Source organism: Mus caroli, chromosome 1 (assembly GCF_900094665.2).
Source record: "Mus caroli chromosome 1, CAROLI_EIJ_v1.1, whole genome shotgun sequence".
Classification (NCBI taxonomy): domain Eukaryota; kingdom Metazoa; phylum Chordata; class Mammalia; order Rodentia; family Muridae; genus Mus; species Mus caroli.
The window spans coordinates 149,006,080-149,028,659 of NC_034570.1; the positions used below are offsets into that span (position 1 = coordinate 149,006,080).

General features: G+C 39.5%; 1 protein-coding gene across 1 annotated transcript in view; it reads left to right on the plus strand.

Annotated features, from left to right (window-relative positions):
* Positions 1–22,580, plus strand: part of Astn1 (astrotactin 1) — a 319,074-nt gene that overhangs the window by 859 nt on the left and 295,635 nt on the right. The gene's annotated exons all lie outside the window — the stretch shown is intronic.

The window sequence follows — 22,580 nt, forward strand, 5'->3', positions numbered from 1 at the left end:
GAGCTGCGAGTTTTCAGTCAGGAACACATCTGAACAGTGTTAGTTTCCATACGAACTCTCAAAGGCCTCTCTCCTTGCTTGCATGCCACATGCTTAGTAGTTCTTTGCTTCACATCCTTGAGCACCCAAACTCACCCTCGGCCATCCCCAAGGCTTTAGGAACAGGAATTCTGTGGTCATCTTGCCAGCGTGTACATACTTCACTACTAGGACTGTCCCCACTCCTTAGGGCTCAGATACCCTTCCTTCCAAACAAATTTCTTATGTGCCCGGAGTTTAGCTTAGGAAGTTGTACCTTCGTGACTAAATCCAACAACCTCTTTATTCGAGTGCCCTCACATCTCCATGGCATTTTAAAGTGTCTCCAAAGGAAATGGTCCGACTGGGTGACCTAATGATCACTATTGCTCCCCTCTGTTCTCCAAACTACCCTAGGTAGGTATAGCTATTCCTGCACACAGAATGGCTTCTCTTTCCTTTTGTTTACATCTCTCTTTCTCCTAATTTTCTTAGGTCTCAAAATTCCTTCAGGCCCTGCATCTTATATCCCTTTGACACTACCTTTCTTGTTTTCATTAGCAGCATCTTGCAAAGCATCACGGGCGCCTGTGACTTAGGTACCACATTTCTCTACTTCTCCATCCGAAGCTTTATGTCTCTCCATCCTGCCTGCTCCAACTGTGCACTCCATTTCTTCAGAGTACAATTACGAAGTCTTACAATATGCTTCACTATCACATTTACTTAATGTCCCACAAACTCAGAATCACTTTGTAGGAACATGACTCCCTACTGGCCATGTGTAGGTTGAAACTACAGGTGAAATTAGAGCATTTCCCCCTGCTCTTCTTTTTACAAAGATTCACCTTTATACAGAGAGCAGAGAGAGTAGGTGACTAAACCCTCCTCTCTGAGCCACAATGGAGAAGTAATTTTAAAAATTGCCTGGTTCTATGAAAAGTTCATTTACAGTTACTGCAGTGTAACTCAGTTAAACCCAGTGAAGTCAACCTACACACTTGAATGGATTATTCTATTTATTTATTTATTTATTTTTGCAGGAAAAATACCAATAACATAATAAAGACTGGGGGCTGGCTAGCAATAGCAACAGTGGCTATGCTACTCATTACAGCATACAATTTGTTGAGTGGATATAAAGTTCTGTTGGAGTCATGCTGGTGTGCAAATTCAATCTGTTCGCCATGCTTTGGAAGAATGAATGTGGAGAATTATATGTTTCTAAGGAGGCTGTTTGGGGTTCTGCAGGCAGTATTTACTGTGCATAAAGGTGGACATATGTGGATGAAAAGGGGAGGCTGGGCTAGCAACCACTCAGAACTCTGCTTCTCTTTTTGAAAAATTCCAAAACCAGGCCTGTATACTGTGATAGACGTATATGAGCTAGATGTCCAAAGCTTAGATGTTCAATAATTGGTTTTCTGTGCCTTTGTACAAAGCTGCCCACTGCAGCACCCTGTTAGGGTTGCTATGGTAACCTGCTGCACTAAGGCATTTACACAGAGGCACAGGCACTTTCACTTCAGGACCAGAAAAATGCATGGTTGTTCACCATCTTCCCAGGCACCAAACTATGCTCAGAACCAGCGATTTGCTGGTGTCTGTCTGTCTGTCTGTCTGTCCGTTTTGACCTGGAATTCCAAAGGAGCAGCATCTAAGTGAGCAGAAAGGGAGAGGAATCCAAGTTCATGGAGGACAGACTGAAGGATACTTGTTCTTAAAGTTAACTTTTGTGGTCCTGAGTGCTGCAACTCAAGATTCATAGTGAGGGAAGTAATACTTTGTGTGTAGATCTTGTCTCACACTTCTCTGGTAGCAGACTTGCTTCCCGTGAGTACTTATGGGAATTTATGAAGCTCATTCCTCTTAGCTCTCTTTGGTACCATCAGGACACAGAAGTTAACTGCAACATCCCTGGCCCTAGGTACCCTCTACTTACCAGGAACACAAAGATAGTTGTAAGAGCTGTAATTATACCTAGTTGTATGTTTGGATGTTGACAAGGGTAAGAATGCCAAGGAACTAGATGCTCCTGTGAGAAAATCAGGCTCCATGGAGTATGTGCTTAGAAGTGTCTTGACCAAAATCAGGTCCTGTCACTCCTGGAAAAAAATGAGAATAAACGACAAAACAAGTGTTGGCTTTCTTTTGCTTTGAGGATCAAGTCCTATCATTTCAATGAGTCAAACACGCTTTTCCCATTTCAAGCAAGGGTCTTTAATAAGTGATCTTGCTGTCAACCTTTCAAGCCTTGCATCCTTCCAAGTCATCTGCAGTTTTGGGGATCTTTTAAAGACTCTGCACATACCTCCTTCTCCCTAGAGGGCTCTCTGTCTTTCACTGCCCACAGGTGTCCTGCTGTATGAACATGGCACCCATATAACTACTGAGAAGCCTCCCCTAACCCCTCCACAGACCACTGTCATCTGGAACACTTTTGTATTTTTTTTTAACAAAGACATATATATTTATCACATATATACTAACATAACATGTATAGTAGTTTTTACAAAGACTACTATATATATATACATATACATATGTATATATGTATTATACATATATATGAATAAAGTAAAAGGTAGATTTGACTTGGCTTTGTCTAGAAGTGAAGGTATTTGAGATCATGTGGAAAGGTTAGTTAACAGGATAGACGTGACTATGAATACTTGGATAAAGGAATGACCTGGCTATGTATAGAGATTACCCTGACTAAAGTGGAGCCTAGCTATGGGAATAGTGAGGGCTGCATGTAGATCTGGAGAGTAGGGAATGGTTCCCCACAGGTCAGGCACGGAGGGCTGACCTGATCTAGAAAGCAGTAAGATGGGGCTCCAGAGACTATCTCAGCCCTGTCAATGTTACTTGTAAGATGTGGTAGTGTGGAAGGAGTCCTTGTCTCCTGTTCTTTGAGGAGCAAGTTGCTGGACAAGGGTAAGGTGGCACTGTAAATCACATCTTCTTTGGCTATACATAGTTTTGAATTGTAATGTTTATAATCAGGTCCTGCCATCTCTAGCCTGCCTGCCTTTCCACAAATATGAATTTTATTGTGGCAGACTGTCTTCTTTCTGGTACTTATCAGATAACTCCAAGTCAGATAATCTAAACCTCTGCTTTCAGATGTGTTGTGAAGGGTCTTAAAATATTGCAAAGCAACTGTAATTTCTAACTAAAAATATTTGAGTACATAAGCCATATTATAAGCCATAATCTCTTGGGAGATTTCAAATGTTTATCAGAATAATATCTCAACTAAAAATTGTGCCTTGGCTTTCATAGAAGTAGGCATTCCTGCTTTGAAAGCACATTTGATCTTGGAATACAGAAATGTGAAGAGGGGCATCCAGATTGTCACTGTTGTGAATAAGATGTGCTTATTATTCCCAGTGCTAGCTGAAGAGGATGTTCTTCTGCTTCAAACCAACTCTTGATCCTTTGCATGTATAGACCTTGACAAAGAGACTGCTTGCCCATGAGCCTTGGCATCTTGCATTAGCTATTGTGGACTTTATGGAAGAAAGTATACCTAAGGCTAAATCAGCCTTTATTGGTATACCAAGGACCCACATACAAGACCCTGTTAAAGGTGTCTAAAGAATGGGGTATTAAGACAGATGTGGTGTCAACCTCCAGTTTACCATCCATTCCAGCAGTAGAGAAGAGTTAGGACCACTGGGGTAAACAAAGTGTTCAAGGTCCCTTTGTTAATCATTATTAACTCATTAGTTGACCTGTCTGTCATTTAAACTTAGGTGAGTTAATATGACATTTAGACTTTTCTCTATGTCTTTTGCTGTATGGTTTAATTATTTTTTCAAAAATTATCCTTTTATATAAATAAAGGATCCCCTCAAATGATGAGGACAAAGAAAACACATCCATTTGCCTTATACGGAGAAATCTTTTGTGTGCAAATGGTTCTAGAACAGCTTTGTCCATTGAGTCTTTCCTCACACAAGCCTCAGTGCAGAGGGTGAACTCCATCAAGAAACACCTAAAAAGTTGGATTTGGTTATGAGGAATTGGGAGGTTCTTATGTCTAGTCCTGTTCCTTTACTGCTTGCAGGAATTCTTTGGCATCCACAGGCAAGATGAACAAGCCAGCTGATGATGACAATATGTCAATATTTTGAGAAGTGCCCCCCCAAATGCAAATAGAATATGAAGAGTGTGGAACCAAGAGCCCAGACCAAAACACCACCATGTTTAACTCCCGTCTGAAGCCTCTGGGCTTTTGTTATATGATCTTGTGCTGCTTAGAATGTACCATCAGAGCCCAGTGAGCTACCATGTAGTGAACAACTGGTTTCAGATTTAGCACTGGGCAGGGTTTTCTCCTTACAGGTGGGCTTTGAACTAACAGTGAACAATTGAAGTCCTTCACTATCCCTAACTTCTTTTCACAAGTCTCTCCATCGTCCATTGAAAGAGGAACTTGAGAATGTATTTCCTTCATTCCTCTTGCTTCTCCACACAGTGACCTGTTTAGATTACCAGTGAAGAAGTTTATTGGGAATTGCGGCCTCATCTGAGACATGGTAGAATGAATGAGAGCAATCTTAAGCTGGAGTTTTCAGCACTTGAACAACACATACAAGCAGATCGCACTAATTTATAGTATTGAGAGGGTTATTATTTACTGTTTCTCCACAGAAATGTAGATTTTTTTACATCAAAGGAGTTTTGAATGCAGGAATGATGAATTTTTATGATGCTTCAAGTGTTCTTCAAGATCTGCTGAAACAGCTTAAATTCAAGACATTGGAGCTTATGAAAGAAAAATAAATACAAGCTTAATTTCTTTATTCTTCTTTGGATAGAAGATTAAGATCTTGTTTTATAGAGCAAAGACATGCATGCATATGTATTTATGCATATGTATATGTATGTGTACACACATATATTCCCTCCTTTATCAACTTTTTTCTTTTATTCCTCCTTTTGAATATGATTAAAATGAAATGGCTAGGAGTTTATCAGATAACTGTCAGTTTTTGAGGATATAACTTGGTATGTTTTTCAGCAGAGATTTACCAAACCTTATTTTTTAAAAAAAATATTTATTTATTTTATTTACATGAGTACACTCTGTCTTCAGACACACCAGGAGAGGGCATCGGATCTCATTACAGATGGTTGTGAGCCACCATGTGGTTGCTGGGAATTGAACCAGGACCTCTGGAAGAGCAGTCAATGCTCTTAACCTCTGAGACATTTCTCCAGCCTGAGATATACCAAATCTGAATTCTTTCACTTTTATACCATGTTCAGATAGCTGCCCACAGATTACAGCAAGTTAACCATCCAAAATGTCAGCCTATGACAGTTTCTAATGCATTACAGTGACATCTATCACCATATTACTTTTATTACAAATAGGATGTTGTTTAAAATTTTTATAAGAAGAACAAAACATCTTCATGAGGATTCTTTTTCACAGAACACACTTCATAAAAATTAGATTATTTCTTATGGAAATCTGAATCGATACCACAACTTTTGTAAAAGCGGGGTTGAAAATGGGACTACCCAAAGACCAAGCAGTTTCACTTTCAGCTACATATTGCACAACACAGAACGTCTTTAGAGTACACCAGGAATATTTGCAGCAATGCTGTTGGTAATAGAAAAACCTACTAGCCCCATTCGTTGAAGACAGGAAGTAAATATGTTGACACACACATGATGCGTCATCATGTATGATGGAGTCATCTTGTGTGAGGACAGGTACAGAGTGGTCAAAGAATTATGCAGAACAAAGACAAAATGAGTAGAATCATCACTAATAAAAGGTCTTAGTGAGAAAGGGAAGAATAAAGGGAATTTTGAAGATGATGACAAAGAGTTTTTTGTTTGTTTTGAAAACATGCTTCATAATTTAGAACATAGATACGTGACCACCCAAGCTCTCCTCCTGTTATCCTTTGATGTTAGTCTGAAGTTCTTGTCACAGATGAAGAGCCAGCTTTTGGCTTTCTCTGCTCAGGGTCCCCCAAGCATGCTACTGCATTCCATTTACTTGTCCCCTTTCCTTAGGTTTCACTTGCCAATGACAGGTCCCCAGAGTTGTTCTTACTGAGCTCGACGGTTTGAAGAACATTGCCCAGTCATTTGTAGAATGTTCTTCCATTGGGAGTCTTCTGATCTTTACCCAGTAAGTAGAAGAGATGCGGGGTTTGAGGAAGAAGGCATTCTCTGTCATTTTTATTATATGATATCAACATGGTGATACAGGTGCTGGCGATCTAGACTACCTAGTGAGGCTGTTTTGTGAGATCTCCTCTGTAGAGGCTCTGTAAAGGCTCCCCTTCTGTACTCAACTCCAGCACAATATAGACCACACTAAACTACTTATTTTATAGGCTTAGTGTCTGCATTAATTTTTTAGAATCATCCTATATGAGAGAATTATATTTTCTGTTCGTTCATTTATTCATTTATAACAAATGGACTCATAAATACTTATTTTATACACTAGGAAGTATTTATTTTATATTTGGGGTTTTAATTCAATACTATTCTATTGATTTTATTGCTTAAACTGGTTGTTCTAGCTTTGCCTAATGGGAACTCTTTCAGTAGGCTCTTGAGTATTTCACATGCCTCTATTAGTGTGGATTTGTGTTTTGAACACTTCTTACTTTTAGCCAACATACGTTCTTCTAGGTTTATCGCAGATATTCTCCCCATACACACCTGAAATAGTTCCATCTCTTAGGAACCCTGATTCCTTTTTGGGAAAATGGTATTAAAAGCCAAGTTATAGGTACCAAGAATTATTGTATGCACTGACTAGGTATATTATTGTTTCCACCCTGTCATCTGGCACAACAAAGGAATAAACTGTGTATAATGACTCGTGTGCACATGAATGCAGAGAGTATGTCTATAGGTAACATCTCTAGGCTTATCAAGTTAAGCATCGGTTTATACTGACAGCTCTATCTCTATTCTACTCTCTATATTATTAATGGGTTCATGAGTCAGTGTACAGATTCTTTCATGACTCTCTCAGTTCTACAATGAGAAACCTGGTTCTTATCATCTGCCACCCAGTTATTTAAAATTTGAATTCCAGGATGTAGTTTGTAGCAGTTATTAGACCTGCTTACCAACAATGACTAGCAGTGAGTCAACAGTTTTCGGTACACATGTTTTGTTTTAGTTTAAACACTACTCATTTGCAAACTTGCTTGGGTTGGCATGTACCCTTCACTGCCTTTAGTGAGACTATCCAGATATCTATAGTAGAGTTAACATTTAGTCATAGTCTGAAGACTGTCTTAGGGTCCTTGAACCTCACAAGTGATTTCTTTTATTTTAATTTTGTGACATTAGAGTTGGCTCTTGGCACTCTATAGTTATGTATGCTGATAAATGCTCATATGTTGGTGCCTCTCATTTTTTCTTGTGTGATAATATATCCATGGTTATGGTATTATAAAGCAATTGGACTATCCTACAAAATACCCTGGTCTTCCTTCTTCTCATCTTTATTTCCTTAACCCCAGACCCTGGGCAGAACTGAAATGTGTCTCTTCAGTTGAATCCAGGTATATTTTTCTTCAGTGTCTTTCTTTGTTTCATAATTTTTCTTCACATGTTCAGGAGCTTATCTCGACTCCTAGAAGTGTTGATATGTTTGACACACACATTTGTTATCTTGGCAGGATTCTTGCCCTGATCCTGTGTGCTTACAACAGGACCAACAGCGAACTGGGTAATAGGTTCATCTCCCAGTTTTTTGGGGGACATTGATGGGCTTTTGTTTGTTTGTTTGTTCATTCGTTTGTCTTTAATGCTACCCATCTCCTTGATGTTTGCAACAGCATCCTTCTTATACCCTTGTACCTGAACGAGTTCATATTCTGTAGAAGTCCTACTGAACATACATTGAGCCCCCCTTTCTCTCTCTCTCTCTCTCTCTCTCTCTCTCTCTCTCTCTTTCTCTCTCTCTCTCCTCTCTTTCTCTCTGTATTAAAAAATGTCTTGAATTTGTCAAAGAAGCTGTTCTGACTGAAGACTGCATACAAATTGTGTGTACTTGCTTTTCTTTGTGTTTGTTTGTTTATATTTATTATGATCGCAATGTAGAGATTCATGCCAAAAATATTTCACAACTCTCAGCTTAGTTCTATCTCAAGTCTATATAAGCCCCTCTCCTTCCAGGCTTTATTAATTTATCTGGGTATCTGTTTTACTTTTGTTGTTGTTCCTAATTCCTATTTACTTTTCCTTGTAAAAATGTTTAGTGTGTGCATGTGTGCGTGCATGTGTATGGAAGTGCAGGTGCTCCATGCAACATTGTACTTGTGGGGGTCACAGGACAACCTATGAGAGATTTTTTATTCCCTACTGCTGTGTGGATTTGGAGTGGTTGAATTCAACAATTCGGGGCTGTATGCAAGCACCTATACCTGCCAAGTCACTTTGCTGTCCCACAACTAGACTTTCCATTTTTATTTATTTATGTATTTATTTATAGAGTGAGATTCATTTAGTGTGGGATGGTCATGAACTTCTGATCCTCCTGTCTCTACCTCCTAAGCTGGGACTACAGGTGTGCTTGACCACTCTTTCTTATTTACTCAGCACTACATTTATTAAGACTTAATCACGTTATGATGCATGATTATAGACCCGTTTATCTGACAACAATGTTATGGTTTTATATCTGCATAATCCAATAAGGTAGTTTCCAATAGCATATGCTTCTTCAGCACTTTAAGTGTAGCTAGTGCAATGACAGGATGACTAAATTTTAATTTTTAACTTTGAATTAGTTAACTCTCAAGTAAGCTCAGATGTATATGGCGCTCAGATATATACAGCCTACCATATCTAGCAGTGCACATAAGGAACACTGGCACCATAGTTTGAAGGAATCCAACTGCTGTAGACCACTCCCCCCCCTTGTGAATATTGACCACATTTTACCAGCTCCTTGGATGGCTGACACACAGGTTGCTTCTTACTGTCTACCACTGGATACAATGTTGTGCTTATTATCATGGAGCATTTCCTTAGGTACTCTGGGGGAAATTCATATATCATATGCCAGGAGGAGAGTTTCTGATCATAAAGATAATAAATACATAACAAGATTGTCAGGTTACACTTGAATGGGAACACCAGTCTGGGTTCTCATCAGCAATATATGAAGGTTTCTATATCCTACACTTTGTAGTTGTCAGTACACATCTGTGTAGTATTTGTCAGTCCACTAGACTAACATCTTTTTGCTAGTCAGCTTTGTATGTTATAAGTACTCAGATACTTGGTAGGTTATCCTTTTGTCTATAATGTCAATTATAAGCATTTTACATGAAGTTTTGGTTTCTTTCCTTGATTATATTTGTTTTGTTTCTGTGGTGATTTCGTATAGCCTAGGTTGGCCTTTACTTCCTAAGTTCTGGATTGAAAACTGGGCATCACCATGGCAGACCTTGTTTGTTGATTTCGTTGCTATGTTTGGGAAACATTTGAAATTTATTTTTATTATTTATTTATTTATTTATTTATTTATTTATTTATTTATTTATGGTTTTTGAGACAGGGTTTCTCTGTGTAGCCTTGGCTGTCCTGGAACTAACTCTGTAGACCAGGATGGCCTCTAACTCAGAAATCCGCCCATCTCTGCCTCCCAAGTGCTGGGATTAAAGGCGTGTGCCACCACTGACCAGCTGAAATTTATAAAAATAAAAGCATTAATTATTTTATTTTTATATTCTACACTTTTTCGAAGTTTAGTTGAGAATATTTTCTACATGTTAAGATTATAAACTGATTCATAAATTTTCTTTTAAATCCTAATGGTTATCCTCTATATTTAAATATTTAATAGATCTTGAACATATTTGGTATGTGGTATGACATATTCCCTTGTCCAGATATGTTATGTGAAGTAATACATTAGCTATTTGTATATTTGCTCAGATATCTCTACCATTCATTAAATGGCCACAGGTTTCCCTCTGATTTGAGATGTCACCTTTACTATATATGCATTTGATAATTTTTAGATCTGATTTTAAAATTAGGTTAAGTTGAATAAAAGCATATTAAAGAAGAATTGAGTTTTTCCTTCACAAAGAATATTTTATAATGAGATGTTTTTCAGTATTTATAGAACTAATGGTAGGATTGTTGACTGTGATGGTTTGTATATGCTTAGCCCAGGGAGTGGTGTTACTAGGGGGGTTGGCTTTGTTGGGGTAGGTGTATCCTTGTTGGAGTAGTGTGTCACTGAGGGCATGGGTTTTAAGACCCTCACCCTAGCTGCCTGGAAGCCAGTTTTCTCCTGCTTGCCCTTTGAACAAGATGTTAAAAGCTCAACTCCTCCAGCACCATACCTGCTTGGATGGTGCTATGCACCATCCAAGGTGGGAACCTTGATGATAATGCTCAGAAACTCTGAACCTGTAAGTCAGCCCCAATTAAATATTGTCCTTTATAAGAGTTGCCTTGGTCATGGTGTCTCTTCATAGCAATAAAACCCTAACTAATACATTGTCCTCAGATTTATTTGAAAAATAAATTATATACATCGATTTCCTAATTTTGAACTGCTTTTGCATTTGGGAAACAGTCTTCACCTGGTAATAATTAATTGTTCTTTGAATATGAAATTGGATTTTGTTTAATAATATTTAGGAAGAGTCCATTGCATCACTATTTCTAAGTGAGGCTGTTCTTAGGTTTTCTGACTGTGTAGCCTTTGTCAGAATTTAGTACCAATTTTACATTTGCTCCATAAAAGTAATTGCCTCTTTTTTTCTAGAACAATTTACCCAGCATTGAAATGATCTATGATGTCTAAATCATTACCTGGAGATGGGATGATTATAATGACCAAGTTGTGAATTAGTGACTTTGTTAGGGAGATAATGAACATGGAAGTAATAGGTAAAGTCAAAGGATGCTGGGATGTAGGAGTGGGTCATAGAGCTTCTTGGTTTGGGTGAGAAATAATGAGCTATAACTTAAGGAGCAAGTACTAGAAAGGGTAACTCAAAAAATAGGTCAAAGGATGTAAATAAATACTTACATAATATTTTGATGCCATGTCTAAAAGTGAGAATGCATAGTTGAAGGGACATGAGATTAAGCGTGTCCATCCTAATAGTACCTAGTGAAATTGGTTTTTAACTCTTTATAGACTTCAGGTATGATTGACACATTGTCTAGCTTCCATGAGATTCTATTTCCGCTGTAATCTGTATGCACAGGGCATCTTTTGGTACCCTGGAAGTCTGCACTCTGTGGTCCCGCCTGAGGCTTTGAGTCTCGGTGCTTTCCACTGGAGAGCTATTTTTTCTCTGCATATAAACTCCCCCAGCCTCATTCTTTAACCTATGTTTTCTATTCCTCTTTCTCTGCCTTACTATTTTTTCTTGTGTCCTCCTTTTTGTCCTTTCTAGTATTTCCTGGTGACTAATGTGGTGGATCTTAATTTTAAAATTGCCCTAGGAAGTGAATAAAGCACATGGTGGTGCATGTGTGTGAGCTCATGGGATCATGAATCTCGAGGGCTAGGACCTTCCATCCCATTCTCTGCTATCCTAAAGGCCAGTATCCTCCTCTAGGGTAAAGCAACTCACAAGGATGCAAGAACTTGATGGAAGGGGAAGGGCAGATGCTCAGAACAAGACTTTTTTTAATTTAAGGGAAGGAGGAAATGCCACATACATCCTTTATACTGCCATATCACAGCTAGGTGGCCACATAGTAGATTTAATTCAAGAAAATGAAAAGTAAGAACATACACAGACCATACACACACACACACACACACACACACACACACACACACACACACACTGCAAATAAAGATACCTTATGGGTTGGAGAGATGGCTCAGTGATTCAGAGCTCTGGCTGTTCTTCCAGAAGTCCTGAGTTCAATTCCCAGCAACCATCTGTAATAGGATCCGATGGCCTCCTCTGTGTGTCTGAGGAGAATGACACTGAACTCATGTACATAAAATAAATAAGTCTTAAAAGATACCTTCAAAATAAGCATTCTTTGCACAGATGGAAGTCTGCTATCCTTACAGAACAACACTCATTTTTGGGAGTTTATCTCTTTGGTTCTGTCACCCTCTCCCTTCCTTTCTGTCCCATTCATCAGTGTACAGGCTACTCAACAGTGATTGTGTTTGGCACTAGACCTGTTTTTCTTTCAATCTGTCTCTTGCCTTTATACAAACCTATTAACTGTGTTGACCCAGGTTAACACGTGTTTTCCGAAAGGACAGGTGGTAAACATTTTCAGTCTTAGGCTACTTGGTCTCTATAGCTACTCAATAGATGGTTATAGTGAAAAGGCATCCACAGATACTAGGTAAATACAATAGCCGAATGAATCACTGTAGCTATGCTCTGTTAAATTTTTATTTAGAGAAATCAGCAAGTGACCTGCACATTATAGCTGGGCAGCCTTTTGTATAGACAGAGCATCTAATATCCTGCTTTATAATTACTTGGATTTCACCCCTCAATTCCACCTTCAAAACTACATTTTGTACACATATGACTGTGGTCACACTCTCCTGATCCCTAAATGTGTCATTTCTTGTCACAGTTTCTATTTCCAGCTTCTTTCATGCTATTTTCCATTCTGCCCCTCATTTGGTTCCTGGGAATTCCCCACTTCATTGAGCACTTTGTATTCTTCATGTGTACTAGAGTCCCCTGACACCATCCATTCCCTAGCATACATTTTATCACTATAATCAATTACATTGTTTTTGTAACTCTTCAACATTCAGGGCTCAAATGAGCAGATGAGAATTGTCTTCCAAAATCTGTGATTTTTCTCCCAGGTCCAGGGCAAATACTAAGCTTTGTATATATATGTTCTAACTTGTATGAACTTGAGGCTCTATAGTTATCTGAGTTCTGATCTTGATTTCTTCCTGAAAATTGTTTATTAATTTTGTATTGACCTTGATGAACTTCCCCCTGCATTTCTCTAGGAGACCATTTCAGGCTTTTGCTAAAATAGTTAAGCGCTCAGCTTAATTCCTACATATTCACACTTGCCATGATCGTGTCTCACAGGTTACCTAAAGTTTTGAGGTTATTAGGCATAAATGGCCTCTAATTTCTTTGCCACTCCAATCTCAAACTGTACAAATTCTGTGTTCATTATGATCCCCCCTCCAATTTATAATACTTTCTGAGCAGATATTGAGTCCCAATTGTGACCCTTGAATCTGAGAGTATCAAAAATAAAGGAGTCACAGCTGGGTCACAGAAGCACGCATTCTACCTCTTCTAGTACCTCACTCTTCTGTGCCTTTCTCTTCTTCTAGACTTTCACTCTTTTCTCTAGGTCTCTCCCTTCATCTTATAAATATCCTCACGTCTCTTTACCTACCTGCCTGTGTGTGCTCCTGCCAGCTCAGTTCCCTAAGGGTAACTTCAACTCTCCCCTTCCAGCCCAAGCACTGTAGCCCTCAACACCACTGCTCTCCCTTGTTGAACTGACAAGTGTAGGTTTCATTATCAGATTCATAGTAAGCTAATTGCAACAGCTCCGGGCATCACATCGTGTGGGAAAGTCCAGAGGAAGAAACAGGATTGAATTTGATCTTTTAGTTAAAAGAAAGGAAGATGCATTGTCCCAGCAGGCCCTGGAAGGTTCTCCTGTCCACTTTCTGGTCTAGTAAACAGGATAGAGTGCTGCCTGCACGTCCTCAGACAAGTTTCTGTCCAGATTGATGCCGTAGCTTGTCAGTTCGGGGGAAAAAAATAAAATCAGTATCTGCTCTGACTCTGAAGTCAAACTCTGAGGCTCCTTGGGCAGAGATCAGGAAGCTGGGTGACCTCAAGGTCATTCTACAACTCTCTGCTTTCTACTTCAAAACAGAAGCCTACTGCAGAAATTTGTCTTAACTCTGAATTGTTTCCACTCTTTAGTGTGTGTGTGTGTGTGTGTGTGTGTGTGTGTGTGTGTGTGCATACTTATGTGCATGTGTGTGTGTTGTATGTATATATGTGCATGTGTGCATTGTGTTTTGTATATATATATATATATATATATGCATATGTGTGTCATGTGTGTATTTGTGTGTTATGTGTATGTGTGTGTTGTGTGTATTTGTGTGTGCTTGTGTGTGTTCTGTGTATATGTGTGCATTGTATGTGTGTATTTATGTGTGTGTTATTGTATGTATTTATGCATGTGTGTGTTGTGTGTTTTGTGTTTATTTATGTGATGTGTATATATTTGTGTGTGTGTGTGTGTATATATCTTAGGTGCAACCTCTTTCAAATTTCTGAGAGTTCCTTGCTCTTCATAGCACTCCAAATCCATTTCTTCACTGATATTTTAATTCTAAAACCATCACTCTCTCCATCTGACCACTTCATGAAGCTTCAAGATTCTTAAAGGAAGATAGTTTTTTAGCCAAGCACAGTGGGTCCTAAGTAGAGTACCAGTGCTACCCAGGGGGCTGATAATTCCAGGCCACACCTGGCTGTTTCAAAACAAACATTCCAGAAAACTTATTCTTAACCATTTCAGCACCACAGCAGGATACTTATGTGTTCTGAAGTAGGTACAGTGTTGGCACCTCTGACCTTGGTGCTGCTGATCTTCCCCAGGCTGGCTCCAGAGAGGCCCCGTGTCTCAGTCACTGAGTCTCAAAGGAACGTGTCAGGCTCCCAGAGGTCCATGTGACCCTTGCAGCAGCTCTTTAAACTGGAAGTGTTTCATTATAATATTAAGCTCTCACTGGCCCTTTTTTTCTGAGTTGATGTTTACGTTGACTTAGATTGTTGAAACTCATGGGAAAAAAACTGTAGATACTGTAACAGGAGTAAGAACAATCGTGTCAACTGCTGTAGCAGTCACTGCATCTTTTAATATCATACTCGTGGGTTATTTTCACAGATCCAGTGTTTACTTGGGGATGACTGAAGCGAAGCAGTACAAACAATTCGTTTGTTAGATATTGACCCTTGTCCTCATGTCCTCCGAAAGTCTTCAAATGGGAAATGCACATTTGTTCCAAGCTGCACTGTGATTGTCTGAGTCACAAGCTAAAGTACCTGCTTCTGTCTCATCACACAGTTTTTATCTGAAGGAAAACCAGGCAGGAAAATTGTAGCTTTTTGAATGTATTTAGCAAACTTTTTCCTCAAAATGGATAAAAAGGAGCGTGGTTAAATAGCAAACACTAACAGTTTTGTTGCCAATGCTAAGACTCAAGCTTTTAAGCAAACCATTAGAATATCATAAAGACTCGTGAAGGCCACAGAGACATCACACTTTTTCAATACCAAAAGGCTTTTCTGATGAAGCCTTGTGAGCCTGTAGCATGAACTGGGTTGACATTTAGACCATCTATATAAGCATTTCTGCTATTTTCCAAGTATTGCTTCAAAAGCATGCATGAATAGAGAAAGTGTCTTCAGATTTCAAAATTGACAGTAGATTTTTACATCAACTGTGTATAGAAGGCCCTTGGTCCTGGGAAGGCTTTATTCCCCAGTGTAGGGGAATTCAAGGGCCAGGAAGCAGGAGTGGGTGGGTTGGTGAGCAGGGGGATAGGGGAGGGATTAGGGGGTTTCCGGAGGGGAAACCAGGAAAGGGGATAACATTTGAAATGTAAATAAAGAAAATATCTAATTAAAAAAAAAGAAAGAAAGTTCACATTCCAGTTTCTGCTTCCACACAGACCCTCACCACGAAGAAATTACGCTTTGAACTTTGATATACTCTCAAGGAAAAGTAACCACATCATCATTTATGATTTCATATCTGTTCTAAGCAGGATTGTCTTTATAAAATCCAACCAAAATAACTTGGTTCTGTGTACAGTGTAAAAGCCGAGATGAAAATCCATCTGGTGTTTATTAAGGCACCATTTAAAGATTTAAGAAAAAAATATATGTATGTGTCTGTGTGTCTGAGCATGTGCATGTAGGTGCCAGTGGAGGACAGAAGAGGGTGTCAGATTCTTGGAGTTGTAGTGACAGTCAGTGGTTGTGAGCTGTCTGATGTAGGTGCTGGGAACTGAACTCCAGAGCATTGGGAGTTCTTAATGACTATGCCCTCTCCAGTTCCTAAAACAACACTTAAAAGCTTTGCAAAAATACGTTAGAAACTGCTATTTTAACTCGGCTTTGTTTTATAAATGTAATTATCTTTCACAGATTCCGTGGGTAATGTTGCATGTAACAGGGTTGCTATTATTTTTAAAAGGAACAGTAAATATTTTAACTTCTCTCAGTTCTGGCTTCAGATATGGTACACTTTGGTAAATACAGTCCACGTGAACAGACACTCTCTCTGGGCTCTGTAAGATTTGGACTGAAGAAGGTTGTAGAGATGAAGAATGTGAGAGCTACCGACCCAGATAAAAAAAAGGATCCCAGCTGGGACTGACCCTGGTGCTTCAGAAAGGAGCTACTGCTTTCCTGTGGATGCTATAACTCTTGACTAACATCTCTCCTGTCACACTTCCCACTGGTCCATGCGTGTGTATGTCTGCATTTCCTGGTCTCTGAGCCTACTGTTCATGTCTGATTGGTATATAGAATCTGGTCAATGGACAGAAGATTGACTGACTGACTGACTGACTGACTGTCGTGATTAGGATTTTATTGCTGTGAACAGACACCACGGCCAAGGCAACTCTTACAAGAACAACATTTAATTGGGGCTGGTTTACAGTTTCATTCCATTATCACTAAGGTAGGAACATGGCAGCATCCAGGCAGGCATGGTGCAGGAGGAGCTGAGAGTTCTACATCTTCATCTGAAGGCTGCTAGCAGAATACTGGATTCCAGGCAGGTGAGGGTCTTAAAGCCCATGCCCACAGTGACACACCTACTCCATCAGGGCCACATCTTCTAATAGTGTCACTCCCTGGGCCGAGCATATACAAACTATCACACTGACTGACTGGCTAGCTGGTTGGCTGACTGACTGATGAATGAATGAATGAATGAATTGAATGAACACCCATGATCTCCTCAGATTCTGATCCTTTATTATTATTACTGAACTGTAATGAGTTTTCTGGGATTTCTTTTGAGGGCAGAGCTTTCTCTCCACAATCACCTATAACGACTAGATTTGCCAAGCTTAGCTTAACCTCCTTCAGCCGCATGAGAATGTCTGTAGGTCAAGAATGGAAGGCGGTTGGTTAAGAGTCTCAGCATCTAGGAACTTAAAGGGGCTTTCAGAGGTGGGGGTTTTTTTCCACTGTCTTTGGGACTTTAGGCCTACAGTGAGCCTGGAAGGTTCACTGTTATGGTTACCTAAAGGTCACCAGGGATAGCAATCGAGAGACTGACATTTAAAACATCTTTGGCTTATTTCCCTGGGGTCCTGATATTAAAGGATATGGTGCTGGTTATTGTTCTAGAGCGACTGGAAGAGTTTGAGCTGTGCTAGGAGAGGCACTCAAAATCCCAGGCATTGTACCTTCATTTATCACCAGAGGAACAGAGGGAGGACAGATTCTTCCAGGGCTAAATGTTAAACAATCTAGAGTAATCCTATTCTTAAGTGTCAGCCAGAGCTGGCAAGCCTGAGTATTGGGCGCTTAGAGACCTAGGGATTTAAAGAGGCAAGGTGCTCCATTGAGCTTAGGCAGAACTTCTGAAACATGTCAGTGACATGTCTTTAGGAGTAATGAGGAAATGGAAACCTTCCTCATCCCACCAGTTATCCTAGGGTGGGTGGAGAAGACATTACTTACCCATCTGCTCTCTATAAAACCCTCAGGAGCAGTGGCATAGCCTCTGGGAAATACTTTTCTATTCTGCACTGTTTCTCTGGGAAAAGGCTGAAATGTCCATGTGTGCAGTGGGCCATTACTCTACCTTTCCCAACATTTGAGAGACTGTCACTTCTTGACGGGACCGGATTGTCTGTAAGACATGGGGAACGGAGTCCAGTCCAGTGAGCCAGCTCTAAGGTACCACCAACATATGGAGCTCCACTTCCTCCTGGTCTTTAAACTAGTTTCTGAGTCAGCCCTGTGCATGCAGGTAACTTGGCATAGAGATAGCATTCCAGTATTTCCTATGTTGTCATCAACCCAAGGTAAAAACTGGAAATATAGTATCATATTACAATAAGCATAGTTTTCCATGGGGACTTTATAAAGTTCTAGATAAACTGTGTATACTAAATGAATGGAGTTTTTTTTTTCTGTTTGAATTGGTTCACTATTGGGATTGGCTAATAGCTGCATTGTGTTAGTTTGAAATGACATTAGGCTTTCAGAAAGCTGCAAAACACTACTGAACATCCCTAGGTGCACCTATGTGTCAGTTATCCACCTTAGCCTCTATAATCTTGTCTAGTCATTTTATTATAACAAAACTAAGTTAACATGGGTATGAGAATACTTTAAATGGCACTTGGAGTATCTTTTTGAAACATATAACATTTAAACATATATTAGAAAGCATGTGTTAGAAAAGCAGGAGGTCCAGTTACTGGGAGACTCTTAGAATTCTAGCACAGGTGAGGCTGAGGCAAAACGATGGTCTCTTTGAAGCCAATCCAGACCACATCATAAGGACCCTCACTGCAACTGAATAGCCATCTCAAGCTGATCATTTCATTGATGTGTGTGTGTGTGTGTGTGTGTNAGAGAGAGAGAGAGAGAGAGAGAGAGAGAGAGAGAGAGAGAGAGAGAGAGAGAGAGAGAGAAGAATTCAATTTAAGAAAAAAATAACTTAAAGTATATTTTAAGGAAAATGACTAATACTTGACATGGCTAAATTAAATTATGAAAGTATCATTTGAATGTCTAGTATTTTGTGTTAAAAGATATGTACACGTTAGATATTTGGAGAATTTACTTCCTAGCCCCTTTCTACCTTGGAAGTGTCTCCTGTAATGGATGGCTCCAGGATGATGACTTCCCAGAACAGGCCTTTTCCTTCAGGGTACCACTCCTAAGTGATTTGCACTCTCCATCCTATAGGCAGATGGTGGTCAAGCCTAGAATAATGTCCCTGCACACGGCCATAGCAGATCAGAGTTCCTCGTAATTCTCACATTACAATGTAGATTGATGATTATGGTGCTGATGATGGAAGTTAATGTTCTTCCGAAGACTGGACATTGACAACAACTTGGAAATGTTCATACTAGAGGGAGATTCGACAGGGAAATGTAAATTATCTGGTTAATGGATTTTCCCCAATATAAATGCAAAAACTGCTTTAGTCTCCAGGTCACCATGTAAATCATGCCACTGCATGGCAGTTTTACGCCCTCAGAGTTCTGTGCAGAGATGATTACTAAGAACACTGGAGCAGGATAACTATGCAAGCGCCTTTGGTACCCACGGGGGTATGCAGAAGGCTGGGAGGACTCCTGTGGAAGTTGGAAGGGAATTTGCTGACATCTGTCTTCTGAAGTTCAGTGTTGTCTGTTCCCTTGGGAGTCTAAATCACTTGAAATAATTTGGAGCTCAGCCATGTGAAGTTCTCAGGCCTCAGAAACCTTGATTCACTGCGTGTGTCTTCCCTGTTAGTGAATGTGAGCTTGGTGAGACAAAGGGCTTCAGTCATGGTCTCCCCAGTCTAATTGTCTCTAGAGAAGCCAGAAACTTTCTAGGTTAAATAATGACTTCTAGATAGAGCAAGAAATGATTTCGGTATTATGGGGGTCTGCTACGGAGATTGTTATTTTTCTCCTCTCTCCTTTTTTTTTTTTTTTGGTTTTTGCTTTTGGTTTTAAGAGACAGGGTTTCTCTGTGTAACCCTGGCTGTCCTGGAATTTACTCTGCAGACCAAGCTGGCCTCGAACTCAGAAATCTGCCTGCCTCTGCCTCCCAAGTGCTGGAATTAAAGGCGTGCACCACCACTGCCCACCTTCTCCTTGACAAATTCACTGTGCAACACAAACTAATGGCAATCCTCCTGCCTCCCAGCCTCCCAAGTGCTGGGATTACAGGCATGAACCATCCCTCAGCATTTTTAAAATAGTTTTTTAATTTTATTATTATTATTATTATTATTATTATTATTATCATCATTATTATTATTTTGTTTCTTAACCAGCCCTGGTTAATGAAACTATACTCAGTCCACCCAATTTTCAGATCCTCTGGGATTTTTCATTTCAATTTTTGTATAGAATCTCAATCGTGAAGCGTGGCAGTGATGTAGGAGGGAACCTTTAAAGAGTAGCTGCAATCTGCCAGTCTTCTCATGTTTCTTGCTTCTAGTGCCTGGATGTCTAGACTGAGCAGCAGCATCTGGTGTTCTGAATCACTTTGCTTAAGTCTTCAGGCGCCCCAGGGTAGCAGGATAAAGTGAAATTTGTTCTCTGTGTCTGTAGCCTTCACATCTGGGCTTTAGTCAATCCCAGATTGAAAGCATATTAAGCACACACACATACACATGCCTATACAAAACATGTCTAGACATTTTTCTTCATCCTAGCCCTTGAAAAATATGATATAACAGGTATTTCAATATTACTTGTATTGTTCTATGCATTATAAGTAATCAAGAATAATTTGAAGTTTATAGGAGTGAATAGGCAGGCTATGCACAAATGTTTTGGCACTTTCTAAAGGAACTTGAGCAGCTTAAGGTTATCACTGCTGTGGGTTCTAGTACCAAACTCCACAGATGTTGATGAACAACTATATGCGATTTTATAGACAGCAGACATATAAACTATAGTTAACTTGGTTTTCTATACTAACTTTGACTTGTTTATTTTTTTATTCTTCTTCTATTTGTTGGACTTGCATATTATGTAGCAACTGCTAATACTACAGGCATATTTTTAAAATACGTAATAGCAAAAATATGATAGCAATTTGATTATGAAGCTACATGCAGACCATCTCGTGTAGAATTTGAAAATTTGCTGGCAATTTGCAATTATTATTTTTATTGCCTCAAATAACACTAAGCACAGAATAAACATGACCAAAGGCGCCATCTTAGAGGATGTCTACAGAGCCATTTACAGCTGGGATTCATGGTATAATGTTAATAGCATTTTTATTTTTAATATTCTGATAGGACCGATGGCCACTATGTATATGAGGAGAATTTATTCATATTGAAAGAGAAGGTAGGATATATAGGTAGTACTACATTTCATGTGGACTTTTAATCTGACACCTAACTACACTGTTGACAATTTTACACAGTCATGTGAAAAGTGTAGCACATACCTAGGTCTTGGTTTTTGTGTCAAGGGGCCATTTAAAAAAATATTTATTGTTGAGATCAAATATATCTAATGAGTGCCACTTTTCTCTTCTACCCAACTTTAGAACCAATGAAAAGGCAGTGACATGAGCCAGCAGGTCAAAATGAACACACCACACTCATCTGATGAGGCTGTGCTAAGATAAAAAGCTTTGATATGGTCAAAGGCTTGCTGAACATTGTGTCAAAATAAAATTTACCTCTCTAAGTGTCAGGTTTCCTTGGAAACAGAGCTTGGGCTAACCCTCTACAAACTGTCAAGGCAGAACACAGAGGCGTATCTAATCGGAGTGCAGAAGCCAAGAATATAGAGATGAGCAGAGGGGCCCAGCCTTGATTGATCCACCTTTCTTTCATAGCCATCAGGCAGACATGTTTGTCTTCTTCCCCAAATGAGTTCCAAAGTGGAGAGGTCTTTGGTGATGCTTGAGACTTCTCATGCATGAAAACACGAAGCCAGAGTAAGAAAAGTTCTACACAGGCTCAGTGCTCCTGGCTATGTGGACAGGGTCATCTCTATTACTTACAAAATCACTACCACGCTATTAAGAAGTAAGTGTTTTTTATTACTGTTAATTAAAGCTTCTATGGTAAGAACATGCAGCTAAGTAGTAAACAAAACTCAATGGAAACTTCTGTGTGACTGACCCCAAGCCTCTGATGTCCAGAGAACACCGTGAGATCGCATCGGCCTTTGGCTTATTAGTCCTTATCTCCTCTTTCCATGTACCCAGATGTAATGCTGCATCTTTCTCTATTTTGCCATCTTAACAGAAAACCCATTTTGGCTTAGATGAGACAACTCATGAGGAATAGACTGTAACTTGCAATTAAGCAACACACAGTAGCATGCCTAAATGATCCAAGTGGATGAAGGATAAGTACTTACCGTAAGGATCACGGAGTGTGCCCAGAATTTTGTCCACATTGTCTCTATCTGTGATCTGACATATGCTAGCTGATAGATTAGCTTTATTTTCCAAAAAGTGGTGAATCAGGTCATGGTCTACTTTGATTATTTCATCTGCTTATGTATCTATAAAACATTTACGTGATGTCTAAAGTGTGTTGGAAAAGCCAGAGATAAATTAGGAGCAAATGATACTGGCCATATGGTGTAAGACCACAAGGTCCTGCATATACCCATAAATGGAATGCAGCAAGATTTTAATATCTGAGAAACCATAGCGGCTTCAAGAAGAGCCAGTTTTAGTCACTGTAACATTGTTCTTTTTAAACGTATGTTTAATGTAGCAATACTATGAGCATAGACTCCATTAATTCATTCAATCATTCATTCATTTATTCATCCATCCCTCTCCCTCTCCCTCTCCCTCTCCCTCTCC